The following is a 27,728-nucleotide window of genomic DNA, read 5'->3' as shown; positions in this document are numbered from 1 at the left end:
GCAACCAAACAGACAAGCTGAGACAATCAGGGAGGGAGCAGATACCAGTGGAAAAGAGATGCTGATCTTGTCCAAGACCATATGCTTCTTGCTAGTGGAGAGGCCAGTTTTAGTGCTGAGCCAGGCCACAGATGGAGGCAGGGAAGAGGCTGCACCTGTCGTGATGAGCCTGTGAACAGAAGGCCAGAACCTCTGTGAAATCGCCAGGCAGAGGTGTCTCTTGTCCTTTTTCTCGAAGCTGGTATGAGTCCGAAGAAGAATGTCCAACTTCTTTATCCAAGGAAAGCCAATGTAGATACGTACCTAGCTACTCAGATACTTTCTTTTTTCCCCCACTTATCTTCAGATAGCAGTTTTCTCATTCATTTGTTATGTGGGATATTGCTATGAAAAGTAACGCAGTCTTAAAAATGTGTAATATGCCTTCACTGTAGCTCTTTCCAGATTAAGACAGACGCTAAGAGAAAGCGTGGATATTAAAATACTCCTTTTCTTTTGCTCTGTTTTCTGTGGCATTGTTGTGGTGGTGACTGTTTTGTTGGTGGAGATTGAACTCAGGGCTTTGCACATGCTAGGCAAACAATATAGTACTGAGCTGCATCTTCAGCCCTCTGCTTTGCTTTCTTGATATTGCTGGTCTTTTTTGATTGTTCAGCTAATCAGAAATGTTGCATTGCTTGAAACTCCCTAATGCCTATCAAAGAGTAATTTATCTGGGGCTGAGGATGGAGCTCATTGGCAGAGCATTTGCCTTGTATTTGTAAGGAATTGGGTTTGATTCCCCAGCACTACAAAAATAATACTTTGTCTATTTTAGAGCAGTTCCCCAGGATTAGAAAGGAGGTGGCATTAGCCGTGAATCTGGGGTGACTCCGAACCTGTCAGTGGGAGATAACATCTAATATTAATATTTAATACTATTGTGTCTTATTCCTTATGCACACTGAACATCATTTATATAAGAAGAAGAAAGTGGAAAATACTAAATGGACAGTTATGTATTTTCTAGGTGGTCAGCATTGCTGTGAAGGTGATCTGCCTAAGACATCTACCACTAACTGATGGCCAGGCTTTACTTGGCCTGCCAGGCTGTCCCCTTGCTCCCTTGTCATTCCACGTGCTGTGCTCACTTGACGAGTAAACAACATTCAGATCATCACAGCCTCTCAGGAACATGTTAGCTAGTAGATTTGCAGATCTGTCCGTAAAGATTTATAGTTCAAGAATGCAAAGCAAATTAATTTAATTAGATTTAATTTTTAAAAGTTACTTATATCCTTGTACCCTAGCAATCTCTTGGAAATACCAACAGATTGCCACCCTTGCTTTAACACTTTTTCAGTCATGAAGAAATAGGCCTACAAATGGGTCCGGAAAACTGGACCCCTTCTATACCTCACTGTATCGTTGTTTTACTATAGGTTTATCGGAGCATGCTAGAACATCCTGATGAACAGAGAAGACTTTCCAAGTTTACTCACCTTTTAAAAAATGTATTTTATAAAATTTAAATTTACAGCTTTGAGCCAGAAAAGCAGTTTTACAGATTTCAAGACTTTAATGCTGTCATTTAAGAAATACAATGGGTAGAATGTAACTTTAAGCTCTTGTAAAAAAAAAACACCTCAAAATTATTTCAATATTACCAAACACATGATGAGAGTGTCTGTTTTTACAGAGATGCTTCTGGTTCTTCATTTGGAAGTAGAATTCTAGGCATGCTAGGCATAGTAAACACATGCCTGAAGTCCTAGCTACTTAGAAGGCTGAGGAGAGAAGATCACTTGAGCCTGCAATCCCAGGACCAGCCTCGGCAGCATAAAGAGACCCCCATTTAAAAAAAAAAAAAATACACACACACACACACACACACACACACACACACACACACTATAAATAATTAGATCCCACACAGTACTCTACTGTGTAGAAGCTTTTCAAAACTTGTTTTCCCAGGGCCGGAGATTTTTAACTCAGTGGTTCCGCCACCTGCCTCACAAGCTCAAGGACCTGAGTTTGATCCCTGGTACCAAGAAAAATTTCCCAGACCCATCCTAAATATTCTGATGATTTATCTGGGCTGGAGCCTGGGCATTCTTGTATTATGTTTTTTGGTTTGGTTTGTTTTAGTTTAGTTTTTCAAAACAGGGTATCGCTATGTAGCCCAGGCTGGCCTTGAATTTATGGCAATCCTCCTGCCTAAGCCTCCCAAGTGCTGGGATCACAGACATGCGCCACCACACCCAGCCATTGTTTTTAGAAGCTTCTCAGGTGATTGAAATGTGAAGTCAGGTTTGAAAAACGTTGCACTAGAAGATATGAGACAGAAAACCTGGTGATGATTTCTTTGAGAAATAGTATTGGAAAACTGTCATAGAATTGAGCTGCCAAAAATTGTTACCATTTTAAAATAATGAAAAAATTTTAGATTTTCACACCAGAGAAACTATTCAGTATTTACACATGTGTGACTTATTTATTTCACTTAGGAATGAAGTGTATCCATTTACCTATGAATGAATCTACTTTCTCTTTCTTTATGGCTGAGTAGTATTCCATTTTATAGAAAAACCGCATCATTCTCAAGATCCTAATGGGATAATTAGCAATGTGAAATAGGAAGAAAAGGACAGTGAGAAGGTTAGGGGAAGGGGAATAAAGGAAAGGGAAAAAAATATGAGAAAATGTAAAAATGGAATTAAAGTGTTTGTAGGTGGGGAGGGGAGGAGGGGGAGAAGGGAGGGGGGGGACAAGGGGAAAAAATGAGAACCAAGACCTGTCAGGTAAAGGTACAAGATCCCAGTAATGAATGTTAACTGTACTGTATACCTAGAATGTACCAATAAATTCGATGTAAATTTTAAAAAATAAAATAAAATAATGAAAAAATGACTAGAGTATCTTTGGTTTGGCTCTCAGTGATTTGATGATATTAAAACAAAGAAAATTGAGTACCTAAAAAATACCTGAAGCTTACAAAGAAGCAACATAAGTAGTCTATAGAAAAGTAATCTTGAAATCAAGTACTATGATGCACAGCTGTAATCCCGGCTACTAGAGAGGCTGAGGAAGGAGAATGCAGAGTTCAAAGCCAGCCTGGGCTATATAGTAAGGCCCTTCCTCAAAAATAAAATAATAGTAATAATAAAGGCCTGAGGATATTGCTCAGTGGTAGAGTACTTACCTAGCATGTAAAAGGCCTTGCATTCAATCTCTATTATTGAAAAAATATAAAAGTAATCTTTCCATTCCTTAATACACATAGGGTTTAATTTCCCCAGCACCACCACCACCAAAAAAAAAACAAAAAAGACGTCCAGACAAACTTGATTGGTCTTTTTAGATTGAATTACACAAATATTAGAAGCAAGGAAACGTATTAAATGGAATGTGTAGATTTTATTATCACATTCTCTACAGTACTTCATGAAATTCAACTTGAAACTGTATTTCATGTTACCATCTAGCATGAGAACAAAGTGTAGCAAACAGCAAAGTACCATATTTGTGAAGTAGCAGCATAGCATAACACATTTATAGCAATATACATTTATGCTGCCTTGAAAGGACCATTGTAAAATTTCTCTCTGGATCATTCTATTTATTTTTTAGGTGATTCATCAGAATCATTTCACACCTCTGAAAGTATCCACAGTATTAAGACTGAAACTATAAATCTAACACCTATGCATCTCTGTTAAAAAATAAAATTAATAAAAATCTGGAGAGAAGGGTTCAGTGTAATCCTTTGATTTAAAGGAAAACACAAGGCGCTATTTAGAGTTTAAAACACAGCCCTTTCATTGTCTTTTCCTTTAAATCAAAGGATTACATTGAAGCCTGACATTTCTACTGTTTAAGTACAATTTTATGTACTTTTTCATTATTACTGATCGTCTGTTACATTTAAGCAGAATTGAGTTTTTATTTAAAGTGGCTTATGTTGAAGATCCCACTTTTATATGGCCAACTTTGAAATTATTTTTATGGAATTATAAAGATTTTGATGGCTCCCATTATTCCAGTTTTTGCACATAAGTCAACACTTATCAGTATTTTTGTCATATTATTTGTAGTTTACAGAATTTAGAATTTCAGAAAACTGCAACCTCATGTCATTATCTTAATTTACTTTCCTAGTTAGAGTCAATACAAGTGACATCACTATTTGTTAGCAGTTGTGTGACTCCATTGCATCTCTAAAATTGAATAATTCTCTTCTTTAGCTCACAAGAGTTGTTGAAAGGCACAAATGAAATATTCTACATGCCTATCCTTTGTACTCCTGTGGCCTACAGAGAAATATATTATCTATCTCTCCTTGTTCCTTTAAAACTTTGTTTAATGACAACTAGGCACTAATGAGCATTTCAAATTGAAACCCTTTTGAAAGAATGTTATTAGAATCATAAAAAAATGGAATGAAGAGAAACTGGCTTCTGATGTTTTACATTTTATTTTGTATTATATCTTAGCACCCCGGTGGGAACATATGGACCTTAAGTAAAGCAACTTTTACAGTTTGACCCTAATAGATTAAAAACCTTAACCACTTAGAAAAAGCCTCAACCCTTTACTGTGTCTCTGGGCACATTCAAGGTGCAAGATGCCACAAAGAAAATCAGTCCTGACCTACGGCCCTGCCTTACTCTGGCTATTGATGGGCCAAGTTGCCACCACCTTCCTCAGTGCTTTTTTGTGTCCCCAGCATTTGTTAGGCCATTTCCAGGTGGTATCAATTCCTCCCTTATTTCCCTGTCCTCAGAAGTGTCCTCACTGCCACTACCTCTACCTGGAGTTTCTTGCTGCTTTCATTTATCTAGTGCTTTGTAACAAACCAGCCCCAAAGAATAAGCATTCGATTATACCTCAGAGTTCTGTTCTACGTGAAGAGGGAACTTGGCTTTCTTTACTCTTTCTGTAATGATACATAGTAAGCTTGTGTGGCTTGAATTCTCCACTCGCCCTTCCCCCAGTGCTAAGGGTTGAAACCAGGGCTTTGTGCATGCTAGTCTACCACTGAGCTATACTGCCAGCCCCAGGACTATTTTTCTAAATATTTTCAAAGCCATTTCAAACATCAGAAGAATTCTGGGACATTCACCTTTTTCCTCATAGTAGTAAATCTAAAGTCTTAACATTTAATAAAATTTGCATCCTATTTTCACATAATACTTTTTCTGTTTTTTCCTTTTTTATCCTCCAAAAAAATAACTCAAATTCTAACAATATGATTCAGTTTTGTTTGTTTGTTTGTTTGGGATGGAACTCAGGACCTTGCAGTTGCCAGGCAGGTGCGGCACCACTGAGCTACATCCCTGACCCTAAATTGTTTATTTTGATAAGAATAAAAACTGATTTTAAGAAATAGAAAAACAGATAATTTGTCAATTCTTAGATGATTGTGACTCATATTACTAAAAGTAGCTAAATTTTAACTTACTAAGAAGGTTGTTTTGATTGTTAAGAATAAATCTCGGGCCAGGTGAGGTGGCACAGACCTATAATCCCAGCACTCAGGAGGCTGAGGCAGGAGGATTGCTGTGAGTTCGAGACCAGCCTGGGCTACATAGTTCCATGTCAGTCTGAACTACATAGTGAGACCCTGTCTCAAAAAAACCAAAAAAATAAATAAATTTCAGGGAAAATATCTTAAAAGGTTTAAATATTTGGTGGAAGAGAGAATATATTCATGAGAAATTAGTCTGTTCTTGGGCCAGGGATTTAGCTCTGTGGAGCCACCAGCCAGCCTCACAAACACCAGGTCCTGAGTTTGATCCCCAGTACCAAAAAAACAAAAACAAACAAAATAAAATATAGTTCACTGTGTTGTCATAGAAATTAATGAAAAAAGAAAGTAAAGAAAAGGTAAATGTTTAGCCATAAACTTTCTGTGAAAATTATTATATGTGGACTCAGGGGCACATGCTTGTGATCCCAGCAGTTGATGAAACTGAGGCAGGAGGCTCACAAGTTCAAGGCTAGCCTGGATAACTTAGAATATCCAAAGGGAGGTGAGTAGCTCAGTGGTAGAGTGCCCTGGGTTTGATCTCCAGTACCACGAAAAAAAATTACTGTAAAAGCAAAATGTTGTAAGCAAGAGTAGATTCTTTACACAAAATAATGATGAGTCATAAATGAGGAAAATGATCATTAATCCAAATAAATGTAACATTGAGAAACATGCTCATTTTTTACATGTAAGTTAACACTGAGACTAAAGTTACTTCTTTTACAACTTTATGGTTTAATAAATTATGATAAAATTCATTATTGGTAATCAAATTGAGAATCTAAATTACTGGTACATATATTTAAATGATTATACTTGACCCACTGGAAAAATGCTTCTGTTTCATAATTGACTATTCCAAATGGCCATTGAATTTTTAAAAGGTCATAAAAGAAAATCATAGAACCTTCAGATTGAATATTTATTACTTGGTCAATTTCTTTTGTCACTCTTTCATTTTCTGGCATCATATTAAAGTTTATTTGTATATTACATTGTGTTATAAGAACTTCAGTTATGCCTTTCTAGCCACAGTAATATTTTGTTTTGTTTTTCTTTTATTCCTTCTGTAATACTTACTGAGCACCTGCCATGCATCAGAGTGTTCTGGCCTTAAGGATGCAAAGCTAAACATAGCACACTTTCTGCTGAAAGGAATATCCAATAGACTATAGGTGGGAAAGCCAATAAACATAACATTGTGTGACAATAACAATACTAGAAACACTTACAGAATGTTACCATGTTTTTGGCATTGTTACATGATTTAACTCATTTAATTCTCACAACAGGGGAGTCACAAATATTATTGTATTTTACAGAAGAGCAAACATACAACAGAAAGGCCAGTGACTGTCCAGTCACACTGCTGCTCCAAGTAGGAACACCATGCTGTGCCCCCATGGAGGAGGGGTTCCTCATAGAGGAAAAACAAGGAAACTTGCCCACAGAGTATGACCTTTACCTATTCACAGCTGGCCTTCAGCTATTCACAGGGCCCAGTCGGGGACAAAATATGCCATGACACAGAAAAATAATACGCTCTCTTGAGAGACACCAAGTAGGTCAGTGTCCTTGGAATGCAGAGATGTACAAAATGAGATTAGAGAAATAAGAATTACCTCAGTTAGGTCTAATTTTGCATATTCTGATTAGGAGTTTTTTCTCTATGAGAGAGTGAGGGAAGGCTGTTGATTTTGAGTAAGGCTATTAATGGGGATTCTAGGGAAAGTAAATGAGAACAGGTAATTCCCATGAAAAAATAGGAAGGGACAGAATTAGGGCTGAAGTGTCTGAGACCTAGAGACAGATATGAGAGAGATCAGGAGTGGGAGATTTAACGAAACTTGGTAATTGGGTGTGAAGAGGAGGAGGGAATTTCAGATTTCTGACTTGGTGATTCAACTGAGTGGGAGGCATCACCATTTTATAAAATGAGAAACATGAGAAGTAGAACAGGTTTAGAGGGAATGAGGAGATTAAGCAATGAAAGTGCAAGGTGTTGAACAAAGGGAGAGTGAGCAGAGCATATTATATGGGGAGGTGAAATCTTAATCTGGATATTAGGTTCTTGTGTTCCTTCTGTTGTTGGGCTTCACGACTTGTGTGTGTATTACACATATTTTCTAGTACAGGTCATATATTACATAGCAAATTGAAAAAGTAACATTTGGTGAAATAGCTATTGAAGCCAGACAAAAATACTATTGAAAAAATTATTCCAACATGGTAAGATTTTAAGAAAATGTTCCAGTTTGCCCCCCCTTTATTTAAAAATAGCTAAAGGAAAGATCATAGTTGTCCACACATAAAATATAAAAATAAATAGCAAAAAAAAAGATGAGATCCATTGCCAGTACAAAGAACTCTCATCTGCTAATCTGTGGTATTTACCACGTACTAGGTTAATTTCTATAGCAGTGTTACTGTTGACAAAGAGAGAACTATATGAGACAACTGAAAAATCTGCTCTTTAAATGTCTTGCAGTGCCAAGCGTGGCACACACCTGTAATGCTAGCACTAGGGAGGCTGAGACAGGAGTTCCAAGCAAACCTAGGTTATATAGTTCAAGGACAGCCGGAACTATAAGGTAAGACCTTATCTCAAAAACAAACAAAAAGTTAAATTGCTTGTTGTGTTTAATGTGTTATATTTCTGTGAAAAGATAAAAACATTTTGTTTAGATTGAGTTTTCCTATTCTGGAGGATGACTTATAATTTAAATATAGTAGTTAGGGAAAGTATCTGTGAGAAGGTCACATTTGGATGAAGATTTTGCAGGATGTTAGGGCCTTAACTGTGCATCCTAGGAAGGAGGCCAATCAAGTGCAAGCTGTAAGGTGGGACTGAGATAAACTCTTCAAGATCAGTGGGGCTGGAGCAGAGTAGTTTGGCTGCCATGGTATAGACATTTTTTTTGGGGGGGGGTACCATGGATTGAACTCAGGCCCTTGTGCTTGCGAGGCAGGCAGTGGAACCACTGAGCTAAATCCCCAGTCCCCTAGACCATTATTAAAGACACTGGAATGTACCTGAATGAGTTGGGGAGCCATTGGAGGGTTTTAAGCAGAAAGAATGACAACATCAAATATTGTATTTTTTTAAATCTGCTGTGGAAAACAGACTGTATAGGGGCAAAGATGGAAGGTCAGAGACCACTTAGGGTGCTGTTTTAAGAAACTAGTGAGAGATGGCTAGTAAATTGGACCAGGTGGTATGAGTGGTCAAATTCTGAGTTTATTTTAAAATAGAACCCAAAGAATTGTTTGAGAGATTGGCTCTAGATAGTCAAAATGAAGAATCCAGAACCAAGTAGGAAATTAGAATACTTAGAAAAGAAAACTGCCAAATTATTTCTAAAATGTATATGGGAATGTAAAGGACAAAGTATGGCCAAGACATCTTAAAATAGAAGAGCAGACAAAAATTGTGGGATGACATACTTGATCAGGTGCTATATTAGTGGGCTAAGTTAATCAAATATCCTGACCTATTATAAAGGTACAATAATTCAGGTATTTGGGGCATGGATAGACAAATGGATCAAGAAAAGACCATAGAATATAGAAAGAACGTCATACACAGATGGTCACTTATTTTATGACAAATATGGCATCATAGGGCACCGAGGAAGAATCTTTGTTTGTTTGGTTTTTTTTGTAATAATGGTTGCACATCAATTAGATATCCTTATATCTCTGTAATCATATAATCTCTATTACCACCTACCTCAGAGCATTCACCAAAAATCACTTCCAGTCTGATTGCAAAGAAAAATAAATACATTTCTAGATTATAGAAAAATAATAACTCTGACTTTAAGATAAGGAGAAATGACCTTAAAAGGTATTAATCCTACAAGAAAAAGATTGGTGGTAACAAACTGGAAAAAAATTAAATGAAGCACTTCTCTTTATCAGAAGATACCAATGAGAGAAAAGAAGGCAGATGGGAGAAAATATTTTTAGCATATAAAGGTATCGAATGACATGTATTCAGAATATATTTTAAAAACGCAGATTGTAGGGCCGGGGATTTAGCTCAGTGGTTCCACCCCTTGCCTTGCAAGTGCAAGGACCAGAGTTTGATTCCCGGTTACCCCCCCCATTAAAAAAATAATAAATAAATAACACAGATAACTACTTCCCATCAGAAATGGTGTGCAAATAGTCACTATATTTTTGGAAAAGCAAGTAAGCTTCCCCTTCATGGGTCTTTTTTTTTTTTTTTTTTTTTTTAGGAGTGAGGTGGGTGTTATTGGGGATTAAACCTAGGACTTCACACTGAGAAACACCCTTAGCCATTCATTATATTTTATTTTATTTTTAATTTTGAGATAGGGTCTTGTTAAGTTTCCCAGACTGGTCTCAAATATCCTACTACCTCACCCTTCTGAATAGATGGGTGACATGTGCAGTGGGATGACAGGTGAGGGCCACCATGCCCAATTTCTTGGGTGTTTATTTATAGTAGTACACCTTTAAGATTGACTAGGAATTAAGAGTGTTCAAATAGCCTAAAATTTGAATGGCTGTGCATTTAAAGAAAATAAAAAGCTATTATTTAAGAGTTGCATGCTTGTGGTGTGGTGGATAAGAGCAGAAAAATACCTCAAGAAAACTAGTATTTTTAGATCTTAAAAGAAATATCACTGGGGAAAGAAATTGCTGACTATTCTGTGCAATGAATGCATATTTTCTTCTAATGTTTCACAATCTATTTTGACTTTTTTTCCCTCAAGTATGTAATCTAAAGGTAGGTGGAGGTTGCCCTGAGTGTCAATTATTGATTGTCATAGGAGAACAATTTTCTTGAGATGGTACAGGAATCCAAGGTAACCAGCATGTGTTTAGCAGGGACTAGAAGTGCTAAGGGTAGAGAAGCATCTGTGTTTGGAATGCTCCAATGAGCAATCGGCACTCTCCTGAGATGACCCCTTACTGTTGCTAGGCACTCATTTCTCTTTGTGGAGTGGGTGGCAACATTATGTAATGCTGAGCCACATTTCCATCCTTTTTATATATCTTAGGGAAAAATTAGAGCTTCCTCAGCTTTTGGTTTGTATTATTAAATCTTTAGGATTGAATAAAATTTGAGATTGTTCAAATATGGCCTAAAAATTGAATGGTTGTGCATTTAAAGAAAAAACATATTCTTGAGCATGAGATTGTGTTTAACAAAGCTGTTTCACCATAAGCATAAAAGAATACTAGGTAGTTTTATACATTAGCAGTAGTTTGTGATTTTATTTACATAATCACATCAGATATAGGGAACACCCATCTATTTTATTCCTTTTAGTCCTAGAAGTGACTAATGAGAGACTGACTTCCTTTCTTGCAGATTTGTTGGTTGTCCTTTTTTAGAACAAATGTTCTGAAATTTAAATATAAAAAAGAGTTGACCCTTCAGACCATAATGTCAAGTGAAATAAATCAGACACACAGATTTAAATATCACATGGTTTCTCTTATATAAGAAGCCAAGTGTATAAGTAAAGTGCACAGCCGGGCATGGTAGTACACGCCTGTAATCCCAGCACTTGGGAGGCTGAGGCAGGAGGATTGCTGTGAGTTCGAGACCAACCTGGGCTACATAGTGAGTTCCAGGTCAGCCTCAGTTACATAGTGAGACCCTGTCTCAAAAAAACAAAAAAAAGTTATTGTAATCCAGCATGGGCAGTATATCTAAAAGTGTCCCTTGATGTAATATAATTGTTTTATGTGTTTTTTATATTTTTTGGCCTGTTAGTCTGGCTTTTAATCTGTATTTATGATAATAAGTCAATAAGGATTTGTAAAATCTCTAAAAAGTATTGCAGATCAAAAAAAAAGATTTAACTCACAATTAACGAAAGTCAAAAAGAGCAGCTGAGAGTTTCCTTTCACCAGCTTAGAAATGAAATATAAACTGCAATGGACTATACTGTAAACAATAAAATTTATTGGGTAAATTATTTCTTTAATAAGTTATACAAGTCACTAATGATGAAAGCCTTCCAGACAATGAGCATTCTTATCAAGTAGTAAGTGGCAATAGGATCAGCCAAAAACTTTACAGCCAATAAACATTGTGTGAAGAATTTCATATTATTTTATATACCAGTGCTTAAAACTGGAAATGTTTGATGATGGTTTCTTGTAACAGACAAAAATGAATGTCTTCTGAATTATTTGTCAGAATTCATCAGTAAGCTAAATAGAAAGTGCAGATTGCTCAGAGGCCAAAATCCCTGCGTGACAAGTAGAACACAAAGCCTAGCTTTCACTTAGGATTTCTTAAAATCGAATGACTTTTAACTTTTTCGTTCATATTCTGTTTGTTTGGGATATGTTGAGCAGGAAACACCAAGGACTGATGCAGAGAACTAAAGAACTATGTGTCATCCATTCTGTAGGAAGAGTGTAAGAACAGGCAGGACAAATAGTGCAGAACAGTATGTTAGGTTTGAATTTACATATATCTTAGTTACAATAAATGTAAATGCACTAAATAGTAGCTAAAGAAAGACTAAGATTTTAGGCCACATAAAAAACAAATCTAGTTATATCTTTATAATGTAGATTTAATTTACATCTAAAAAATAAGGATTAAAAAATGGAAATAAAGTGTTTGTAAATGGGAAGGTGAGGAGGGGGTGAAGGGAGGGCAGGGACAAGGGGAAAAATGAGAATCAAGACCTATTATGTAAAGGTACAGAATCCCAATGATGAATGTAATTGTATTGTATACCTAGATTGTACCAATAAACTCAATAAAAAGAAAAAAAATAAGGATTAAAAAAATAAAACAAAAGAAAGTTTACCCAGTATATAATAGACAAAACAAACTCTGTGACATAAAGTAATAGTAGAGGTACAGATGGTCAATACATAACAAGAAACTAGGGCCAGGGTTGTAGCTCAATGGTTCCTCTGCCTACCTCAAGCTCAAGGTCCCAAGTTCAATCCCCGGTACCAAAAAAACAAAACAAAAACATAATGAGAAAAGTTTTTATTTCCCAAGAAGACATATTTTAAATTGGTGTGTACTTAATGATATAGCCTGGAAAATATTGAAAGTAAAACCTAACCTTACTTTGAGGACAAATAAAGATGAATTCACAGTCGTAGGAGAAATTTTGTTAGGCTGCTTTTTAACATTTCTTTTTGTGGTTCTGGGGATCAAACTGAGGTCCTCGCATACCCTGCAGTATGTTCTATATCCATATGGTAAGTTCTGTACCATTAAGACACATCCTCGGTCCCATATCGGACTGCTTTATTTTTAGAGAGAGACAAAGTCTCATGTTGCCCTGACTGGTCTCAAACTTGTGGACTCAATCAGTCCTTCCAAGCTTTGCAAATAGCTGGGAAATAATATTTTAATATAAAATTTTTTAATTTTTAATTGCTACTGTTCCTCTTCTGCATTTTTTTCTAGGAGTGTGATAGTCTGATAGTCTGTTAATCAAGTTGTTAGGCAGTCCAGTTATCTACACAGTTAACAGTCTTTACTTTTTCTGTGTTTATGTGCATTCAACACTAGCAGCTGCTTTTATTATTTTTGGTTTTGCTGGACCATTTTAAAGAAAATTGCCTCAACAGCTTATGCTACAATAATTAGATATCCATGTGCCAAAAAGTAAAACTAGAGAGGGACCTACACCTTTTTCACTAAAATGAACTCAAAAATAGATCATTGCCCTAAATGCAAAACACAAAGCTATAAAAGGCTTTTAGAAGAAACCATAGGAGGAAATCTAGGTGACCTTGGGTTTAGCCATGAGTTTGTACATGGAACATTAAAAGCATAGTCCATGAAAAAAAAATTTGGTATATTAGGCTAAAATTGTCTCTGTGAAAGATCCTTTAAGAAAATGAAAAGAAGCAAGGCAAAGTGGCACATACCTGTAATCCCAGCTACTTGGGTTGTTGAAACAGGAGGATCACAACTTTGAGACCAGTCTGGGAAAAGTTTTTTTCACTGAGTTTATTGGTAAATTTTAAGTATACAGTACAGTTACATTTATCATTGGGATCTTGTACCTTTACATGACAGGTCTTGGTTCTCATTTTTTCCCCTTGTCCCTGCCCTCCTTTCACCCCCTCAACCCTCCCCTATCTACAAAGACTTTATTTCCAATTTTTCCTTTTCTCATATTTTTTCTTTTCCCTACCCTTTCCACTTCCTCTACACCTTTAGCCCTTTTCTTCCTATTTCACATTGTCAGTTATACAATTTGGATCTTATTTACACTTTTAATTTTTCACACCAGAGAAACTATTCAGTATTTACACTTGCATGCCTTGTTTATTTCACTTGAGTATCAGCCTGGGAAATTTAGCAAAATCCTTTTTCAAAATAAAAAAGGCTAAAAATATAGGTTAGTGGCACAGTACCTTTGAATTCAACTCTTAAATCCTCAGTACCATAAACTAATGAGACAAGTAGAAAATTAAGACATTCTACAAAACAGGTAAAAATACTTGCAAAATATATGTCTGATTAAAATTTTTATCAAAAAATATACAAAGAATACGTAAAACTAAAAAAAAAAAAAGAAAAGAAAGAGAAAGAAAATAACCTGATTAAAAATGGACAAAGCGAAGTGTAGTGGTATCTGTCTGTAATCCCAGCATTTTGCGAAGGTGAGGCAAAATGGTCACAAGTTCAAGTCTATCTTGAGCAACTTAGTGACTAAGACCATGTCTCAAAATTAAAATTAAAAAAGAGCTGGGGATTTAGCTCAGTGCAAAAGCCCCTATGCTTGATCCCTAGAGCCACAAAAATTTAAAAAATAAGAAGGACAAAAAAGGCCTGAATATTGTAGATACCTTACCAAAAGAAGATATACAGATCATAATTAACACATCTGAAAAGATACTCATGACATGTTATTAAGGAAGAAATATATATGCACTAATATACACCTATTAAAATATCTAAGATCATAAAAAACTGACAGTTCCAAGCTAGACTGCAAACTAACAACTCATATTCATTGCTATTAGAATGTAGAATGATACAGCCACATTAGAAGACAGTTATTTGTTTCATGCAAAACTGAGCATAATCTTACTATACAATCAGCCTTCTACATATTTATGCAACTGGATTGAAAATGTAGGGTCACAGGGCTGGGGATTTAGCTCAGCGGTTCGGTGGCCTGCCTTGCAAGCGCAAGGACCCGAGTTCAATCCCCGGTAACAAAAGAAAGAAAAAAAATGTAGGGTCACATGTAAACCTACATGTAAATGTTAATCCAACTTTATTCATTATCACCAAAGAACAGAAAAATTCCTAGGTCTATACAACAATTTTATAGTCTGATGGAAAAAATAAAGAATAAGCTATCTGGCCACAGAAAGTTACAGATGAATCTTAAATTCTTCAATGTTTATTGCTAAATGAGAGAAATCTAAAAATTCTACATACTACATTATTCCATTTATTTGACATTCTGAAAAATATAAAATACAGAGATTTTTAAACAGCTGTAGTTGCCAGAGGGTGAAGGAGGGGATCATAAAATAGGTGAAGCATAACAGTTTTTAAGACAGTAAAAATTACTTTGAATGATATTTTAATGACATTATGCACTTGTCAGAATATAACTTTACAGAACAAACAAAACTATATATGCACATTTGTAGAAATTGTTTTGAAGGGTAGGAGATTCCAGGTGGAATGCGAAATGTGACAAAGGAATCTTAAGTGTACTACAAATGTATGAAACAACCCTGTTGAAGGGAGTATGGGGAGAGTGCTGATTTTAAGTAACTTCGGAAATGACCAGTGTTTGTAAAAATACCTAAATTTAAAAAAAAAAAGCTATACATAACATTTTATTCAAGCTAATAAAAGATGTATCTCATGGAGGTGCTAGTTAAAATTCTAAAACCACTATACATATATATTGGAATCAAACAAGTAAATGTTTATCACTTTTAGAACGGAAGGTTGTAGATAAGAAAGGGGAAATGGCTAGAGTGATCTATGGTAAAAAATGAAAGAAGAGGAAGGGAAGCACTCCAGGCAAAAAGCACATGCTCCAGCATTGAGGTAGAAATACATGAGGCATATTGAGAAGCTATGTTAGAACAGATGGCTTATATAAGGCAGTAATTCTCAAATTATATTCTGATGAGCTCCTACAGTGGCAGATCAGGAAGGGGAGGGGCATGAGGCTAGCAATTGAAGTCTTTAGGCAGGGCAGTGCTGCAGATAGATTAAAAAGATTGATCTGACAAGTCAACACAGAGGAATATGTTGGCAAACCATAAACCATCCAGTATGTCAGATGAGATGGCATGAGCCCAAATGTACTGTTGGCCACAAGACTGAAGATAAAATAGGAGGATGGGTGCATGTAGTCTAATCAAAGAATGACCAGCAAGACTCACCCTGCATGGATGCTGTGCCAGGAGAAGAAACAGACTAATCTAATGATAGAAATGAAGAGTCTCATGTGGAACCTAAATTTTGTGGCACTAGATTATATGGTAATATGGAAAATAATACCTTGATTGTGTTTCATATTTTAAAGAAATACAGAGCAGATTAAAATTAATTTGGGTATGTAAAATTTAACTCTAATGTCTAATTGTGGGATTACACTTAGTGTCAACAATGAGTATGAACATACAACAAACCTGGAAATTATATTATTCTTTATACTTCGACTAGTTTTCTTAGAATTCACTAAATTGCTGTGTACATGTGCGGGCACAGGCTATGAAGCTATAGTTAAAAGTCCTAGAATCTGTGACACCGCAAAAAATCCCACAACCAGAGTCTGGGAGCTGGTGCTTCTGATGAAGTAGCATTCCCAGAGTAATATTGTTAGGTAAAACAGATACAGTTAATAATGTGTTTCCTTGTTGATAAGGATAAAATCCTAAACAGCAGACTTTGTATTCTTCCTCTGACCTAGTGACACAGCCACAAACTCAGAACTTAAGGAAGGTTAAGAATGTGAAGAATAAGGAGGTCATTAGATATCTATTATTACCCTCCCCACTAAAAGAAAAAAGCTATAAATGAACAAAAAATATAGACAGGTATAGGCAGTTACTTCCTGTCAGTACAGGACTTAATATATTTAACATAAAAGTTCACAAATATACAACAGTGTGTGCATTTTGGCAAAATTGATAACCAAAGCTAATATCCTACAAAAACATTGGTTAAGGTAAAATAGACAGTTGATCCCTAGAATTAACAATGACAATATTGTAGTAGCAGTGGGAACATCTAGTATCTAAATCTTCATTTCAAATGCCACGCTCCACTAACAGGAACCAGGGCATCTTGGAGAAATGGTTTATTATAAGAATGGAGCAAGATGAGCCTCAAATGTTTTACAGTGCTGGAAAGTAAAAAAGTATTCAAAACTAAATAAAAACAGTAATGGAGGTATTTATAATGGTCACAAGAGCCAAGTGGATGAGATCTCAATGTCCAAAATCAAACAACGTGAGCAAGAAAATGAAGTAGTATTATATTATAACCCAAAGTATAAAATAAATTTCCATGATTTCGTATAAGTAAATGATTGAGGGCTGAGGAGTTTAGCTCAGTGGTTCCACCGCCTGCCTTGCAAGCACAAGGACCCGAGTTCGATTCCTGGTACCAAAAAAATGCAAAAAAGAAAACAAAATGAAAATAAGTAAATGACTGAATAAAAATGAATAGAGGAGACTAGACAAATCTCATATAATAAAATTCCAAATGTTTTATATCAGTACTCCATCATCAACGCAGTGGAGCATAATTCCTCTCCTTGAGTAAAAGATAAACATAGTACATTCCTTCCCAAATGTGTGGTATGGAAAGCTGGGGTGTCATTAATTTCACCTGACAAACTACTTCAGGCAAGTGAGTAAGGTCAACATTATCGGTGATAAGTTAATTTGAGAGTATGTACCTTTGATATATGATAAGAATGGCATATCATCTTTGTGGTATTATTACCAATTGGCAGACAATTCTTGTGCACAATTCAGATAGAAACCGTGAATTGGCAAAGTGTGGTTCCTTTTATGTTAGTTACTTCAGGCTTTGACTGCCAGTGGCTCTGCCTTTAGTGTTACAGTTCTGAACTTTGGACAGCCTCAGCTCTCATCGTGACAGGTCAGCAGCTTGACAAACTTTCTGAAGAGCCTGGGAAAATATGATGATTAAATGTAATACAATAAATGGATAGAATCCCAGATAGGACCCTATAATAGAAACTAAACATTATGTGAAAACCAAGCAAGTCTGAATAAAGTATGAACTTTAATCTATTAATATATTGTTACTGGTTTATTGATTGTGGCACATGTTCCACTACCAAATAAAACTTTAATAATAGAGGAAATAGGAGTTCCCTATCTGTATTGGCTGTATATCTTTTCTATAAATTGAAAATTTTTCTAAAACTAACAAGATGATTTCAAAAAGAAAGTCATAATGTGACATTTTATTCTTAATTATTATATCTCCTAAACAAGGCATTCTCTTACATAAGAACATGACTAATATCACCTTGAGAAAACACATTTTAACACTGAAAAAAGCATAACAGCTAAAGTACAACCCAAGTTGCTGTAATAATACATTATATACTTCCACTGTTTTTTAAATATTGAATCCAGTCAAAGAACATTGCATTTAATTGCCAGTTCTCTTCAGTCTACCTTAGAATGTCCCTGAAGAGGAAGAATTTAAACACTTTTCGGTTGATAATCTACTGCCCTTTATTTAATCACTTACATGTTTTAGGGAGCAATAAAAGTAGCCTAGTCAGGAATGATGTAGACTAGACTATTTCTCCCAGTGACAAAACTGCCTTTCATGAAACAATGAGCAATATTTCCTAAGAGGCAGAAAGAGCTTGGTAGTACCAACCAGCCGGCATGATGGTTTTGTGCTGTGATGAGTGATGTCAGAATTAAATTAGATGGTAGTGTAGTTTTTGTGGTACATTTGTTTCTTTTTCTACTCAGTTGTCAAAGATAGAAAGTTTCTACCTCTCTGATTTTTGTGTACTAAGAAATAAGTATTTAGATGTTCCTTTTTTCAGGTCACCATCTCAAGAAAACATGGAGAATATTTTTAAACGCTTTTACAATATCAGTACTTCCAATTATTATTTTGGTAACATTTCTGTTTTTGTTTTTTGGTTTGGATTTTTTTCCTGAACAAAATAAGACCATGAAACCTTTCATCCAAAGAAGTAAAAAACAGTTCCATGCCTATGAAAAAAAAAGGGAATGCTGTCTCCATGAAGAGGGAGATTGTTCTAGCTCAAGGGAGTGGCGTGGGAAAAAAATTACTGAGTTAAAGATGCTAGAGGCACTAGAATGATTTGAATAAATGAAATGGAGGAAGTGGTTTAAGAAATTTAAAAATAAAATGCTTTGATTTCTGAATCATTGCAATTTAGTTTTTATTAAAAACCAAGACTGGTCATAGCTTAGTTGTAGAGTATTTGCCTACTATGTGTGAGGCCCAGCAACACCAAAAAAAAAAAAAAAAAGCAATGGCTTGTAGCATCAGTGATAATCAATTTTTGTTGAAAAGAATTAGATTCTGTGAGAGCAAAATACTAAGTTCACTTCAGATAGGCAGCACCTAGTACTGAGTTGTCTTGCCCACTTGTGAGGTTACTATAGGTAACAGTAGCTAAGATTACACAATAGCTATGAATATATTATGGAAAGAGTTGGCAAAAATTTTAGACCAAGTTCATTTCACAAAAGTTCACTCCAATGTTCTTGGAGTACTGAAAGAATTGTACAGAATAGGATGAAATCTCCTTTTATGGCTTTCCTTACTCATCTTCTTTTTATTTGCATAGAAGAATTTTTGTTGTTGTTGTTTAATGAGGAAAGGTTTATTTTGGCTCACAGTCTGTAGAGGTTTCAGTCCTTAGTTGGCTGGCTCCAAGGCAGGGTGGCATGTCAGAGGGTCAGAGCAGAAGAAAAACAGTTCATGGCAGGGTAGTCTGGAGTAGTGAGCCTTCCTTCCTCTTTCTTTTTTTCTTTTTTTTTTTTTCTCATTGAGTCTGTTGGTTCATTTTAGTTATACAGTACTGTTACATTCATCATTGGGATCTTGTACCTTTACATGACAGGTCTTGGTTCTCATTTTTTCCCCTTATCCCTGCCCTCCCTTCACCCCCTCCTCCCTTCCCTATTTATAAATACTTTATTTCCATTTTTTCATTTTCTCATGTTTTTTTTTCTTTTCCCTTATTACCCTTCCCCTACCCTTCCCTCTTCCCCTATACCTTTAGCCCTTTTCTTTCTGTGAAATAGGTAGAAGAATGTATTTTTTAGGAGAGGAAATATTCTCAGCATTTTCCTATTTAGTTTGTGTGTGATTTTCCTTCACCAGGAGCTTTTTTTTTAACCTTAGATTACAACTTAACTCTCAAGTTATCATTAAGTCAGTAGGGCTAATGATAAGTTTGAGTTTCACAAATCCTGTGCTTATGAGTTACTCAGGAGTCAAATGATATGAGTAATTCTTAACCCCTTCAAATATATCTGCCTTAACCAGTTTGATAGGAATTGAAGAATGCGATGAATGTTGATTAAAGACAGGGACATTCCCTTATGCAGACTTGGTACACACAAGAAATGGATTGAGGCTCTCTTTATGTTGGATATTAGTGTATCAGTATACTAGTTGAGTTCTGAATGCTGACTTCATTCAACTAACATTATTAGGGACAGTTATAAACTATATATGTTGTATAAAATACAAAGCTTTGTTTCAATTTTATTTTTTATGTAGAACAGAGGTTAGAGGTTAGATGTTCTATGTTATGTTTTGGCTTCAACGCTTGCTGGGCACATAGTTTATGTGATCACTAATCTCTCTGAGCCTATCATTTGTAGAAATAGAATAATAACTGTACCACCTATGAATTTCTTATTTGTAATGACGATCAGAAAGGAGAATTGCAGCTGGTAAAATGAAATGTTGCTGATTATGGAATCATCCTCTTTCAAATCTATGAGCTGTGCTGTGGAATTCTACCCACAGGATGCTGAGTTACTTGAGTGCATCAAGGGTTTTCAGCCCTTGGTTCTGTAGTGTATTCAGTACTGAGTTCAGCATTCTTTTTAAAATTTTTTCTTTGGTTGGGGTTTACCACATACCAGTAGTAGGTCATTGTGGTAGAAGTTAGGGTGTGGCTAACCCTTCCCCTACCCTTCCCTCTTCCCCTATACCTTTAGCCCTTTTCTTTCTGTGAAATAGGTAGAAGAATGTATTTTTTAGGAGAGGAAATATTCTCAGCATTTTCCTATTTAGTTTGTGTGTGATTTTCCTTCACCAGGAGCTTTTTTTTTAACCTTAGATTACAACTTAACTCTCAAGTTATCATTAAGTCAGTAGGGCTAATGATAAGTTTGAGTTTCACAAATCCTGTGCTTATGAGTTACTCAGGAGTCAAATGATATGAGTAATTCTTAACCCCTTCAAATATATCTGCCTTAACCAGTTTGATAGGAATTGAAGAATGCGATGAATGTTGATTAAAGACAGGGACATTCCCTTATGCAGACTTGGTACACACAAGAAATGGATTGAGGCTCTCTTTATGTTGGATATTAGTGTATCAGTATACTAGTTGAGTTCTGAATGCTGACTTCATTCAACTAACATTATTAGGGACAGTTATAAACTATATATGTTGTATAAAATACAAAGCTTTGTTTCAATTTTATTTTTTATGTAGAACAGAGGTTAGAGGTTAGATGTTCTATGTTATGTTTTGGCTTCAACGCTTGCTGGGCACATAGTTTATGTGATCACTAATCTCTCTGAGCCTATCATTTGTAGAAATAGAATAATAACTGTACCACCTATGAATTTCTTATTTGTAATGACGATCAGAAAGGAGAATTGCAGCTGGTAAAATGAAATGTTGCTGATTATGGAATCATCCTCTTTCAAATCTATGAGCTGTGCTGTGGAATTCTACCCACAGGATGCTGAGTTACTTGAGTGCATCAAGGGTTTTCAGCCCTTGGTTCTGTAGTGTATTCAGTACTGAGTTCAGCATTCTTTTTAAAATTTTTTCTTTGGTTGGGGTTTACCACATACCAGTAGTAGGTCATTGTGGTAGAAGTTAGGGTGTGGCTAGGGGGAAACAACTAGACAATGAGGAAGCAGGAGTCTGATTTGCTGTGGTTTTCTTTTTTTCACCTAAAAGTTGCAGAATAAATTTAGTAGTTTAGCTCTAGCAACACGGAAAGTCCAAGCTTCGTAGCTTCTGATGACTATTATGAAAACATGTATAAAGAGTATTTACTTTTTCTGTGGTTGACAGAAAAGTTGCAGAATAAATTTAGTAGTTTAGCTCTAGCAACACGGAAAGTCCAAGCTTCGTAGCTTCTGATGACTATTATGAAAACATATATAAAGAGTATTTACTTTTTCTGTGGTTGACAGTTTTAAACTTCTACCTTTGGCTCTAGAACTCAGAATTTGGGGTTTTCCCCAAGGGTTTGACCTTTTCTTGCTGTGTGTAATGTTCATATTTTTCCTTCAGGTTATAGCCACTTAACCTTTGTTTTATTAAATGGGAATCTTTTACTAGAAGAGATTCTTAGCAGCAGTTCTTATGCAGCATTCTTAAAATGTGTTTGAGACAAAAGTTAAACACTGTGTTGGTAGGGATCATGAATGAAATTTTGTACCTGATAAGTTATTTAAACAATGACAGGGTGACTCACATGGGAGGAATATATATAAGCTTATTGTTTATCACTAGACTGAAATACTGATAAATCATTTGTTCTTAAGTGAGCACAAATTGATTACTTGCAAACATTTTTATTGGATCAGTTTTTGTAACTTTTCACTTACGATCTCTAAAGTGACTCATTACTTTTAAAAAATCTAGTTAGACTGAAATCAGTTTACCACACTGATAGCAAATTGTATAATCATAATCAGTTTAATCTAAACCAAAGTAAGCATAATATTGTCACCCCTTTGTTGAAGACACATAATTTAGAAATAGAGATTCTTGGGCCCTACTCTCCAAGATTCTTATTCCAAGTCGATTTTTATACACAGACAGAGTTGAAAGTTACTGAAACATTTACCAAGGGATGCTTTTCAAATAGTTCTTGGGGGTTAGGATCCTCAGAGGTTGCTACAGTCAGTGAAGTTAAATTATCTCAGGCACATGTAACTGCACTATCTTCCATTTATAAGATTCCTCCAGGTACTGGGGGCGGGGTGAGATTCCTGAGACACCTTTCCTTTGGGGGCGAAATATTTTGAAAAAAGTCAGAAAACTGCTGTTATGAAATAGCCTGTTGCGGGCTGGGGATGTAGCTCAGCAGCACAGCTCCTGCCTGGCAAGTGAGAGGTTCTGAGTTTGAGCCCCAGTACCCTGCCCCCAAATAACCTATTTCTAGAGTTTCTTTTTTGTTGCTGTTGTTCCCTTTCTTCCTTCCTTCCTCTCTCTCTCTCTCTCTCTCTCTCTCTCTCCCTCTCTCCCTCCCTCTCTCTCTCTCTCTCCTCTCTCTCTCTCTCTCTCTCTCTCTCTCTGTTTTTCTTTTCTGAGATAGGTTCTTGCTGTGCAGTTCAGGCTGACCTTGAATTCAATGCACTGTGTAGCTGAAGTGGCCCTGGAACTCACAGCGATCCTCCTGCCTCCCAAGTGTTGGGATTATAGCTGTATGCCACCATGCCTGGCCTTTCTAGGGTTTCTTATGAATATTAAAATTCCATTTGAAAATTTCAGAATAGTCTGCTAATACGCGAGGAGTAATACTCATGCAATTGGAATAACTAATACAAAACAGAATTTTGCCCTTTTTTTCTCCTTAGTGTTGCATAAAACATGTATAAGATTGGTTATCATAATAGATGCCTTTTTTAAAATTTCACTGAATTCTCTTAGTTCCCCCTACAGACCATACTGCATGTGCTCTGTTGTCCTGATAGAAGCATACTGTAGTGTTTTCCTTGTCTAAAGCACATGTAGTCAGTGTTGTGCCGGTAACGCTTAACAACTGAGGGAGAGAGGACTTCATATCATTAGGTAATTCCCAGGGTGTAAAAATATCCACTATAATAACCTGCTTCGAGCTACCAGTGTGACCTCACTAAATGTGGGACCAGGAAGAGATGTACACAGCACAGTTAATGTTTCCCACATAGAATACAGAGTAGATGCACAGATCTTCAAGAGCGTAGAAAAATGTAGCCGCATAATTAAGAATAAAAATAATTAGGAAATGATGAGTTTTTGAGAATTTGCTGTCTGTTTTTAACACTATATACATACATATATATATATAATTTCACTGTAAGGGTACCTAAAAAATGTTTCCATGTTTATCTTTGGGCAAATAGATTGTGTCGGTATGAGAGAAGACTTTTACTTTGCACTTTCTACTGTATTATTTAAAGTAATTATCTATTAAGTTTATCAACAACAATAATACATAAAAATGGAAGCATTTCAGGTAATTGTGATGGGTGACTAGCTTGGGGAACTATTTCTTTTCTTTCTTTATTTTTTTTTCTTTGTGGTACCAAGGATTAAACTCAACTTTGTGCTTGTGAGGCAGGTGACAGAGCCACTGAGCTAAATCCCTGCCCCCGCCCCTTTTTGGTACCGGGGATTGAACTCGGGTCCTTGCGCTTACAAGGCAGGCCACCAAACAGCTGAGCTAAATCCCCGGCCCTTTCCTTCTTTTTAACCACAACTGAAATAATTTATTGCGAGTTATCCCCTGCTACAGGAGGGTAATGTCATCTTGTTGCTGTTTGTCATCTCCCTAGAGTGAAAACAATACTTCCCTTTTTAAAAATTAATCAGTCCAGGTTTTCAGGCCCAGGGAGACACCTTTTGCGCACTGCATGTTCAGTAGTCTTGCACAGGAAGGATGATCTTCTGGATAAATTCGTCATAGTTCCCTTTGCCCCTTGGTTCAATATCTGCTTCTTTGAAAAGCTCGTCCATTTCCTTCTGGGTGAGCTTCTCCCGAGTTCCATGAGTTCTGACTGTGGCTCAGATGCTATGATGTAACCTTTCTTCTCATCCACCATCAGCGGGGCTGGAAGAATTTCTTTCTTTGTGTCCTCTTGTTTGATTTGTGTGTGCATAATGGTCAGGAAGGTGGAAATATCTAGCTGTCCATTTCTGTCTATGGCATGCCTTGTGTCTTCAGGTGCTGCTCCACCTCCACTCCTGTCAGGCTGTCCCCCAGGTACCTCATGACCACCAGGAGGTCTGTGACTTCACAATATAGCCGTATAAACCAAATTATTTTTTTCTTCATTGCCTGGCACCTTAGAATTTAATTTTGTGCTTAATTACACAGACTACCATATTATAATTATTTATGCTCTGCTATGTTCTTTCAGATGATCCAAGTGGGGTAAAGAAAAGTAAGAGCATTGAGACTAGAAGGAAATAGCAATGAAAGAGAATTAAAATCTGGTAAATTAATGTATAAATTTGCCATCCTGTGGGTCACCAGTTAATAGAGTTGAATAGAGTTGACTGTGTTTCCTGACAATCTGTGAAAAAGAAAATCTGAAAAGGAGGGTGCTGGAGATTTGGCTCAGTGGCATCATGCCTGCCTCGCAAGCACAAGGTCCTGAGTTTGATCCCTGGTACAAAAAAAAAAAATCTGAAAAGGAAATAAATTAATTCTTATTAAACAGAAAGAACAGTATTTTCTCAAAAAAAGCTAAGCATTGTATAGTAGTACTGAATTCACATATTGAACTTCATAATCAGGATACTAATATAATAGACACTGCCTTTAACACTGCTAGAGTATATATGGATATCATATAGCAGCTCCCTGGTGATCATACCTGGTTCAAAGCCAGGATACACTATCTGGAGAAATAAATGTTTAGAAGAAGGATAGCAAAAGATGAAAGATGGATCTACTTAGCTGCTGCCCTTTGCTGGTTAGAGGATATGGTGTCCTGTTGACAAAGATTCTGAGACCAATTGGAGCAGAACTCGAATTTAGAGAATAACTAGCAATCTCTGGCTTGATCACAGAAATGTGGCCAGGCTGAGAAACTTCTACATGCCTGTCATCCCTACTCCAGGATATGTTTTTTGTTTGTTTGTTTTAAATCCTGGAACATTATGGCTGGTGTTGCTTTTTGAGCATGTATGTGCTTCTATGTTGTGACTTACCCATCCTAAGAAACCTGGTATATCCATTTTCCACTACTTTTTTATTATGAGTTCTCCCATTTTAGTTAATCTCTATTCTAGTTGGTTTTTTTGTTTTTAATCTAATAGAATGTAGTAATTACAGTTGTTTTGTTTGGGAACATGATTGCCAAGTAGTGAAGTAAAATTTGTCAAGTTATTCCTGTGGTCATATACATACTAATGTGTGATGTTATCAGCAATAAGCTTACATTTATTTTAACAAATTATGATTTAAAATTTTTATAGTTTTAGAGACTTTGTAATGTAGATGTTTTAGGTAGTTTTTTAAGGATTACTTTATATGGTGTGTAATTGTTATAATCCATATCTTACTATGTTAAAACGCACGATTCTGTTGAAAAAAGCTTTGATGGCTATTGTCTCTTCTAATTTACTTAATTCATCCAGTGACTTTTTTCTTTCTGTTTTGAAAGGATGAGAACATTTCTTACACTTCTGGCAAGAATATAGTGTTACTTTCTAAACAGTTTAGTCATACACACACACACACACACACACACACACACACACACACACACACATATATAATTTTAGACTGAGACCCAGTTATTCCACTTATAGAAAAATTTCATTAGTAAATAAGCTAAAGATTTTAACTGTAGATTGTGGAACTGCATGGCTTTGAACCCATCCAACAAACATACCATTTGTATGACTCTAGGTGAGTTTCCTAACTTCTTTAAGCCTGTCAGTTTTTGCATCTGTAAAATAACATTTTACAGATAAGCACCTATCCTCAAGTGCTTTTAGGAGAATTAATGAAATGATAATACATAAATTAGTTAACACTGTGCCTCTCATAGATAATTGCTGTTAGTAGTAATCATAAAAATATTGTTGATCATAGCATTGGTAAATAGACATATAGGAAGTGATATAAATGACTTCTATTAATAAAAAGAAATAGAGTACTCCAGTAAATGATATTCTTAGAGAATATTTAAAGTTATAAGAACATCAGGTATGGTAGTCCACACTTATAATTTCAGCACTTGGGATTACAGCACTTGGTAGGCTGAGGCAGAAGGATCGCCATAAATTTCAGGCCAGCCTGGGTACACAGTGAGTTCAAGGCTAGCGTGAACCTACATAGTGAGACCCTGTCTCAAAAGAACAAAAAAAAAAGAAAAAGAAAGAAAATGCTGATAATGTACCATTGAATTAAAGGGCAAGATAAAAGTCTATTTGCTTTAAGATGTTAAATATGTTTTAAATTATGCTGTTAATATGTTTTGGGGTTTTTGTTTTGTTTTGTTTTGCTTTTGTTATTGTTTTATGAGACAAGGTTTCACTCTAGTTTAGGCTGGTCTTGAACTCACTATGTAGTGGCAACTGGCCTTGAACTCACCGTGATACTCCTGCCTCAGCCTCATGAATGCTAAGATTATAGGCATGTGTACCACCACACCCAGCTTCTTTTCATGTTTTTGTGCATATGTTAATTATATTTTAAAACAATGATTAAAAATGTTTTAGAAAGAACTGGAAAAGTGACTAGCTGTTAATAATTGATAGAACTAGATGATAGATGAAGATTTGTTATAGTAACACTATTCTATATATTTTAACTTCTCATTTTTTTGAGTGACAGTAAAATAATAAATTTTAAAAGTTTAAATCCTTGGCAATTGTGCTTTTGTAACCTGTCTTGATTAGTTTTGTTATTAAACTATTATTAATGTTTCTTTATGTTTCATTAAAGCAGTTGAGAGAGACTGATGTCACTTTTAAATAAAAGTTTTTGATAAAAATTACAATTAAAATGTGTACACATTTAGGAAACCCTTTAACAAAAAAGGAAGAATGCCTTGCTCAGTAATGGAATTAGTAGTGATTTTCTGTATTTTATAGTTTGCATCTTCTAAAAATTCTATACTAAGCCTCTTCTAGAGTCTTAATTTTAAAAAGTTTTAATCAATTTTTATGAAAAGATTCTGATAACTTTTTGTGAGACCAAACTGACAATAACTTCTTTGCCTTAATGACATAATTCTAGTATTTAGAGCACT

General features: G+C 35.7%; 1 protein-coding gene and 1 pseudogene across 1 annotated transcript in view; one reads left to right on the top strand and one right to left on the bottom strand.

Annotated features, from left to right (window-relative positions):
• The window catches only part of Reep3 (receptor accessory protein 3), a 92,114-nt gene that overhangs the window by 12,554 nt on the left and 51,832 nt on the right, over window positions 1-27,728 (top strand). The gene's annotated exons all lie outside the window — the stretch shown is intronic.
• Window positions 24,274-24,923, bottom strand: LOC104874114 (annotated as a pseudogene).

Source organism: Fukomys damarensis, unplaced genomic scaffold, assembly GCF_012274545.1.
Source record: "Fukomys damarensis isolate Sample0158 unplaced genomic scaffold, DMR_v1.0_HiC HiC_scaffold_20, whole genome shotgun sequence".
Classification (NCBI taxonomy): Eukaryota; Metazoa; Chordata; class Mammalia; order Rodentia; family Bathyergidae; genus Fukomys; species Fukomys damarensis.
This window is presented reverse-complemented; position numbering and strand designations above follow the sequence as displayed.